We start from the raw sequence: 8,206 nt of genomic DNA on the forward strand, positions 1-8,206 counted from the left end.
AACTTACACGGTGAGCTATAACTTCAGTATGATTTAGCTACCCCTTTACAGGTTGGTGAGACCACAGCGAAAATCAGGCCCAATGTTACACACTCTTTTTTTGGTGGCTGCAAATTAGAGAGATGCCCCACACGCAGGACTGTCACTGAAGCACAAATGTTAATATTAATGTCACACTATTATTTTTTTTTTATTTTTATTTTTTTCAGGAACACTTTAGAAACCCCCCAAAAAAAAATAAATAGATTTTTGCAGGGAGAATTTAGAAAACAAATGTAACAAACTATATGCTTTCTATGGGCCACTGAGTGAGAGATGACGCACACAGGAATCAGGAGTGGCACACAAGCCCAGAGGCCAATATTTTTCTACCAATGATTGATGGAGTTATTTTCTCTGGTAGATTTTGGAACCCAAATCAAGGAAAAAAAATGTAGGCTTTCTATGGACCACAATTGGAGAGAGAGAGAGAGAGAGATGGCACACCCAGGAGTCAAGACTGGCACACAAGCAGAAAGGCCAATATTAATCTCCCACTGTTTTTTTTTTTTTTTTTTTTTTTTTTTTTTTTTTCAGGGAGACTTTAGAAAAAAAAATAATAAAAAAAATATGATTTTATCAGGAAGAATTTAGAAACCAAATAAAATAAAATGATTTTTTCAGGGAGAATTTATAAAACAAATAAAAACAAAAATAGGCGTTCTATGGCCCACTGACTGAGAGATGACGCACACAGGAGTCAGGAGTGGCACACAAACCCAGAGGCCAATATTTTTCTACCAATGATTGATGTAGTTATTTTCTCTGGTAGATTTTAGAACCCAAATCAAGGAAAAAAAATATAGGCTTTCTATGGACCACAATTGGAGAGAGAGAGAGAGAGAGAGAGAGAGAGAGAGAGAGAGAGATGGCACACCCAGGAGTCAAGACTGGCACACAAGCAGAAAGGCCAATATTAATCTCCCACTGTTTTTTTTGGTTGTTTTTTTTTTTTTTTTTTTCAGGGAGACTTTAGAAAAAAAAATAATAAAAAAAATATGATTTTATCAGGAAGAATTTAGAAACCAAATAAAATAAAATGATTTTTTCAGGGAGAATTTATAAAACAAATAAAACCAAAAATAGGCGTTCTATGGCCCACTGACTGAGAGATGACGCACCCAGGAGTCAAGACTGGCACACAAGCAGAAAGGCCAATATTAATCTCCCACTGTTTTTTTTGGTTGTTTTTTTTTTTTTTTTTTCAGGGAGACTTTAGAAAAAAAAATAATAAAAAAAATATGATTTTATCAGGAAGAATTTAGAAACCAAATAAAATAAAATGATTTTTTCAGGGAGAATTTATAAAACAAATAAAACCAAAAATAGGCGTTCTATGGCCCACTGACTGAGAGATGACGCACCCAGGAGTCAAGACTGGCACACAAGCAGAAAGGCCAATATTAATCTCCCACTGTTTTTTTTTTTTTTTTTCAGGGAGACTTTAGAAAAAAAAATAATAAAAAAAATATGATTTTATCAGGAAGAATTTAGAAACCAAATAAAATAAAATGATTTTTTCAGGGAGAATTTAGAAAACAAATAAAACCAAAAATAGGCGTTCTATGGCCCACTGACTGAGAGATGACGCACACAGGAGTCAGGAGTGGCACACAAACCCAGAGGCCAATATTTTTCTACCAATGATTGATGTAGTTATTTTCTCTGGTAGATTTTAGAACCCAAATCAAGGAAAAAAAATATAGGCTTTCTATGGACCACAATTGGAGAGAGAGAGAGAGAGAGAGAGAGAGATGGCACACCCAGGAGTCAAGACTGGCACACAAGCAGAAAGGCCAATATTAATCTCCCACTGTTTTTTTGGTTGTTTTTTTTTTTTTTTTTTCAGGGAGACTTTAGAAATAAAAATAATAAAAAAAATATGATTTTATCAGGAAGAATTTAGAAACCAAATAAAATAAAATGATTTTTTCAGGGAGAATTTAGAAAACAAATAAAACCAAAAATATGCGTTCTATGGCCCACTGACTGAGAGAGAGAGAGAGATGGAACGCTTAGTACTGGCACACAAGCCCAAAGGGCAATATTAATCTCCCTTTTTTTTTCCAGGGAGAATTTCTGAAACCCAAAAAAAAAATAAAATAGGCTTTCTATGGCCCACTATTTGTGAGAGAGATGGGACGCTCAGGACTGGCACAGATGGCACGCTCAGGACTGGCACAGAAGCCCAGAGGCCAATATTAATCTCCCTTTTTTTCTGGGAGAATTTATAAAACCAAAAAAATATTTAAATAGGCTTTCTATGGCCCACTATTTGTGAGAGAGATGGCACGCTCAGGACTGGCACAGATGGCACGCTCACAACTGGCACACAAGCCCAGAGGCCAATATTAATCTCCCTTTTTTCAGGGAGAATTTCTAAAACCCAAAAAAAAAATAAAATAGGCTTTCTATGGCCCACTATTTGTGAGAGAGATGGGACGCTCAGGACTGGCACAGATGGCACGCTCAGGACTGGCACAGAAGCCCAGAGGCCAATATTAATCTCCCTTTTTTTCTGGGAGAATTTATAAAACCAAAAAAATATTTAAATAGGCTTTCTATGGCCCACTATTTGTGAGAGAGATGGCACGCTCAGGACTGGCACAGATGGCACGCTCACAACTGGCACACAAGCCCAGAGGCCAATATTAATCTCCCTTTTTTCAGGGAGAATTTCTAAAACCCAAAAAAAAAATAAAATAGGCTTTCTATGGCCCACTATTTGTGAGAGAGATGGGACGCTCAGGACTGGCACAGATGGCACGCTCAGGACTGGCACAGAAGCCCAGAGGCCAATATTAATCTCCCTTTTTTTCTGGGAGAATTTATAAAACCAAAAAAATATTTAAATAGGCTTTCTATGGCCCACTATTTGTGAGAGAGATGGCACGCTCAGGACTGGCACAGATGGCACGCTCACAACTGGCACACAAGCCCAGAGGCCAATATTAATCTCCCTTTTTTCAGGGAGAATTTCTAAAACCCAAAAAAAAAATAAAATAGGCTTTCTATGGCCCACTATTTGTGAGAGAGATGGGACGCTCAGGACTGGCACAGATGGCACGCTCAGGACTGGCACAGAAGCCCAGAGGCCAATATTAATCTCCCTTTTTTTCTGGGAGAATTTATAAAACCAAAAAAATATTTAAATAGGCTTTCTATGGCCCACTATTTGTGAGAGAGATGGCACGCTCAGGACTGGCACAGATGGCACGCTCACAACTGGCACACAAGCCCAGAGGCCAATATTAATCTCCCTTTTTTCAGGGAAAATTGATAAAACAAAAAAAAAAATTAAATAGGCTTTCTATGGCCCACTATTTGTGAGAGAGATGGCACGCTCAGGGCTGGCTGGCACAGATGGCACGCTCAGGACTGGCACACAAGCCCAGAGGCCAATATTAATCTCCCTTTTTTTCTGGGAGAATTTATAAAACCAAAAAAATATTTAAATAGGCTTTCTATGGCCCACTATTTGTGAGAGAGATGGCACGCTCAGGACTGGCACAGATGGCACGCTCACAACTGGCACACAAGCCCAGAGGCCAATATTAATCTCCCTTTTTTCAGGGAAAATTGATAAAACAAAAAAACAAATTAAATAGGCTTTCTATGGCCCACTATTTGTGAGAGAGATGGCACGCTCAGGGCTGGCTGGCACAGATGGCACGCTCAGGACTGGCACACAAGCCCAGAGGCCAATATTAATCTCCCTTTTTTTCTGGGAGAATTTATAAAACCAAAAAAATATTTAAATAGGCTTTCTATGGCCCACTATTTGTGAGAGAGATGGCACGCTCAGGACTGGCACAGATGGCACGCTCACAACTGGCACACAAGCCCAGAGGCCAATATTAATCTCCCTTTTTTCAGGGAAAATTGATAAAACAAAAAAAAAAATTAAATAGGCTTTCTATGGCCCACTATTTGTGAGAGAGATGGCACGCTCAGGGCTGGCTGGCACAGATGGCACGCTCAGGACTGGCACACAAGCCCAGAGGCCAATATTAATCTCCCTTTTTTTCTGGGAGAATTTATAAAACCAAAAAAAAAAATAAATAGGCTTTCTATGGCCCACTATTTGTGAGAGAGATGGCACACTCAGGACTGGCACACAAGCCCAAAGGCCAATATTAATCTCCCACTGTATTTTTATCAGGGAGAATTTATACACCCCACAAAAAAAAATACAGAAAAATGAAAAGGCTTTCTATGGCCCACTATGTGAGAGAGATGGCACACACAGGGATGGCACTCTAGCAGAAATGCCAAATTGCCAATCTTAATCTCCCACCAAAAAAAAAAAAAACAGGGAATGTCCTACAATTACTATCTCCCTGCCTGCAGTAATCTCAGCCAGGTATGGCAGGCAGCAATAAGGAGTGGACTGATGCACAAATGAAATAAAAAGTGTGGACAAACAAAAAAGATAGCTGTGCAGAAAGGAAGGAACAAGAGGATTTGTGCTTTGAAAAAAGCAGTTGGTTTGCACAGCGGCGTACACACAGCAATGCAGCTATCAGGGAGCCTTCTAGGGCAGCCCAATGAGCTACAGCGCTGAGGGGAAAAAAAAAAAAAAAAAAACTTCCACTGTCCCTGCACACCGAGGGTGGTGTTGGACAGTGCAAATCGCTGCAGCACAAGCGGTTTTGTGGTTAATGGACCCTGCCTAACGCTATCCCTGCTTCTGACAAAGCGGCAGCAACCTCTCCCTAAGCTCAGATCAGCAGCAGTAAGATGGCGGTCGGCGGGAACGCCTCTTTATAGCCCCTGTGACGTCGCAGACAGCAAGCCAATCACTGCAATGCCCTTCTCTAAGATGGTGGGGACCAGGACCTATGTCATCACGCTGCCCACACTCTGCGTTTACCTTCATTGGCTGAGAAATGGCGCTTTTCGCGTCATTGAAACGCGACTTTGGCGCGAAAGTCGCGTACCGCATGGCCGACCCCGCACAGGGGTCGGATCGGGTTTCATGAAACCCCGACTTAGCCAAAAGTCGGCGACTTTTGAAAATGTTCGACCCGTTTCGCTCAACCCTACTGGACAATTCTCCGCCATTCTTGCGATTCTATGAGCTATGTGGATAGTAGTATTCATTTTCCTACTTTGTGATTTGTGATTTATGGCCATTTTAAAGCATTGGAATCTCTTTAGCTCAGTAGCCAATTATTTTCTGCACTTCTTAATATATTTTCTCCACTCCAATCAACTTCTTGATCAAAGTTCTTTCTCCTTCGGTACAATGTCTGGAACGTCCCATTTTATTCACTGAGCAAAGGCTAAATCTAGTAGGTGCAACATCTGCGGCCTCGGTCTTTACATAAGGGCCAATCGACACCTGATTCTTCACAGAACAAATGATCTCACTAATGAACTCCGCACAGCTATTAATTAGGACACCCCCCTTTCATTAAATGAGTCCATTCCTCTGCCAATAAGGCCATAACAATAGTCCTGCTTTCCTTTATCTAAATTACATAATGTACATGGCTGGATTTCTCCATTAACAGCGCCACACCTGTCCACAGGTTGTATATGGTATTGCAGCCTCACCTCGGAGGAAGGAAGCAGAACTGAGTAATATGTATATACTGTATGTCCCTGAAATACTCCGTCATGTGGGGTACAGCAATATATAAAGGATATGGAAACATGACCAACGCTTGGTCTGTATTAGGCGCTTTCATGGGCTGTTGGTTACAAAGGGTCAAGTGTCCTATGGCCGATTTTTGGGGAAGCTCACTGTAATTCCTGTCCTATCACTCGTAATGTTGTTTTGTTTTGGAATACAGTATTTTGTTTTCTGTTGGGTCTTTAGATTACTGTTCACGATTTCTCCACTTCTACCCATCGGGCTTCTTGTTGTCTTCTAGTTTTCTCTGTAGTTCTTCCAAGATGACTTGTCAAGCTTCATCTTCTCTGTATATAAAAATGTCTGCAAAAAATAATGTCTGCCTTTTGGGTATGGCTTCTTACTACAGTGTGCACAGATGGAGCAGACCTGGACTTCTCACGGCAATGTGATCTGACCATGTGTCATAAATCTTGCTATTTGGACATATTGATGTTATTAAACTGCAAACTATGTCCTACGAGGAACAAATCATGTCCTACGAGGAACAACTATGTCCTAGGAAGAACAAACTGTGATGACACAGCATTTTATCTTAATTAACTAGACATCTATTTTCAGTAAGGCAGGTGTCATTGATTGCTGTCTATATGTTGACTTTTTAATTTGTGTTTATTTCTGGTTGGTCAAGAAAACGCAGACTTTTGTTCATATAAGTCTGTAATATTGAATTGTAAGTTGACATTTGATGTGACATATTGTGCTGTTACCCTGAATGACTAGAGACACAGGATAACTGAACAATGATGTTTGATGATATGTTGATTACACATTGTGCAGGTCCCCTGATGAAGGAATGCATCCGAAACACGCATTTGGGCGGACACACTGATCCGGTGAGCCCCTGCTGGTGTTACCTTTCAGGTGATAGGACTCAATATTATGAGACTGACACCTTACTCCTGATTTCTACTTTAAGCTGGTAAATATTGCACTTTCATGCTGTTTCAATACCTTTTTCCCCCTTTTTTGTTTTTTCAATCTACCATGTATTTAACCATGTCCTCTCCGCTTCCCTCTAGTCCTTGGGGACGCTCCTTCTGTTTATCCTCTCTCCCTTACTACTCCTCCTACCCAAGGTTAGTGTATTATGGCGTCTTGTACAGTGCTATCTGCATTTTTTTACATTTTATGTGTATATACCTCAGTACAGCAATGTTCTTTTTGATAGTCCCTATATGAAACCTAATCCCAGGGGACTTCCTCTTAGCTGGCTTTGTGCCGCAATCTACTGTCCTGGGGCATAATTTAGTCCGTATTCAATTTGTTTCAAGTTGTATACGTATGTGTGTATATATATATATATATTTATGTGTCTATAGATTTTTTGTAGTTGTAGTTTTATATGTTTTGCGGTTTTTGCATAGGAAGTTTTGTGTTTTTTTGTTTCTTTCTTTATGGATTGCAGGTTTTTTCTGTGTCACATGTATATCTGTACAGCACACTTATATATTGCATTTGTTTTTGCAGTGAGGTTTTGAGAAAGACCGTGCCTGGTCGAAACGTTACCTCGTTGTCCGCTATCACTTGCAATTTTTCTTTAAAATTATTTGGTGGTGCCTGTGCACTTGAATAAAAACAAAAATTCTCTACATTGAAATCAAGACTTGAGTGCGGCTGTTTTTCTTATATATTTGACGTTGGATGTCCAGCCAGCACCTCCCTCATTGAAATTTACAGTGTGCCCATTATATCTTCTTCTGGATACAGGACTCAATATTACAACACTATTGTCTGCAGTATTACTGTGGACCTAATGCTCGTTTAGCAATTCATGTATCATTATACCATCTGATCTTTGGTCATTTCTTGATTTAAACAGCATTGCCATTGTTTGATCCTATACCTGACATCATATTGCAGGATTCTCCCTACATCGCCCTATATCTCCCCATTTTGTCAGATTACACATTTTTGGGCTATGTCCAATGCTGTGGGATTTATCTATTTAGCGTATGCTTTCCCTAATGTTTAGTACTGTGTGATGTACCAATTCACCAAGTCCGTTGCTTCCTTTGCATACACTAGTGTGTATTTTTTCATGTGTTACATGCCTGTTTTACCATTCAATAAAGATGTTACTATTTTTCACTATCCTATGGGCGTATGATCTTTTTTGGGGTTTCCCGTCCCTTTCCTGCCTGTGGATAGTTGACAATCAGTCCTGATTTAGTATAGCTTGTGGATTAGCGGCTTCCATGATGTAGTACTTATTAAATATACGTATACATCGTCCAATATACTAATGCCTTTCATAAGCTATTTTTTTTTTTATCAGATAGCTAGTTAACTTGCAAAACAGAGGAGGAAAAGCTATGCAAATAGAATAATAAATAATCAAATAAGGCGAGTTGATCTCATCACCATTCTTCCCCTTTACCCCTTAATGCTGGCTTCAAGGACAGTTGTTAACTATAAAAAAAGAGGATATACGCACCTCTGTGAGATATACCCCCATATACAGATTCATCCAGACATCCAAGAGACCCAGAGATACAAAAAAAGAGCTTCATTACGAGGGACAAAGAT

General features: G+C 39.8%; 1 long non-coding RNA gene across 1 annotated transcript; it reads left to right on the forward strand.

Moving 5' to 3' along the window:
• The first annotated feature begins 5,102 nt into the window (after nt 1–5,102).
• Nucleotides 5,103–7,754, forward strand: LOC138667106 (uncharacterized). Its single transcript, XR_011318599.1, has 3 exons — nt 5,103–6,599; nt 6,700–6,756; nt 7,148–7,754. It is a non-coding gene; the product is annotated as an uncharacterized lncRNA (long non-coding RNA).
• The last annotated feature ends 452 nt before the right edge of the window (nt 7,755–8,206 follow it).

This window comes from Ranitomeya imitator, chromosome 2 (genome assembly GCF_032444005.1).
Source record: "Ranitomeya imitator isolate aRanImi1 chromosome 2, aRanImi1.pri, whole genome shotgun sequence".
NCBI classification, from domain to species: Eukaryota; Metazoa; Chordata; class Amphibia; order Anura; family Dendrobatidae; genus Ranitomeya; species Ranitomeya imitator.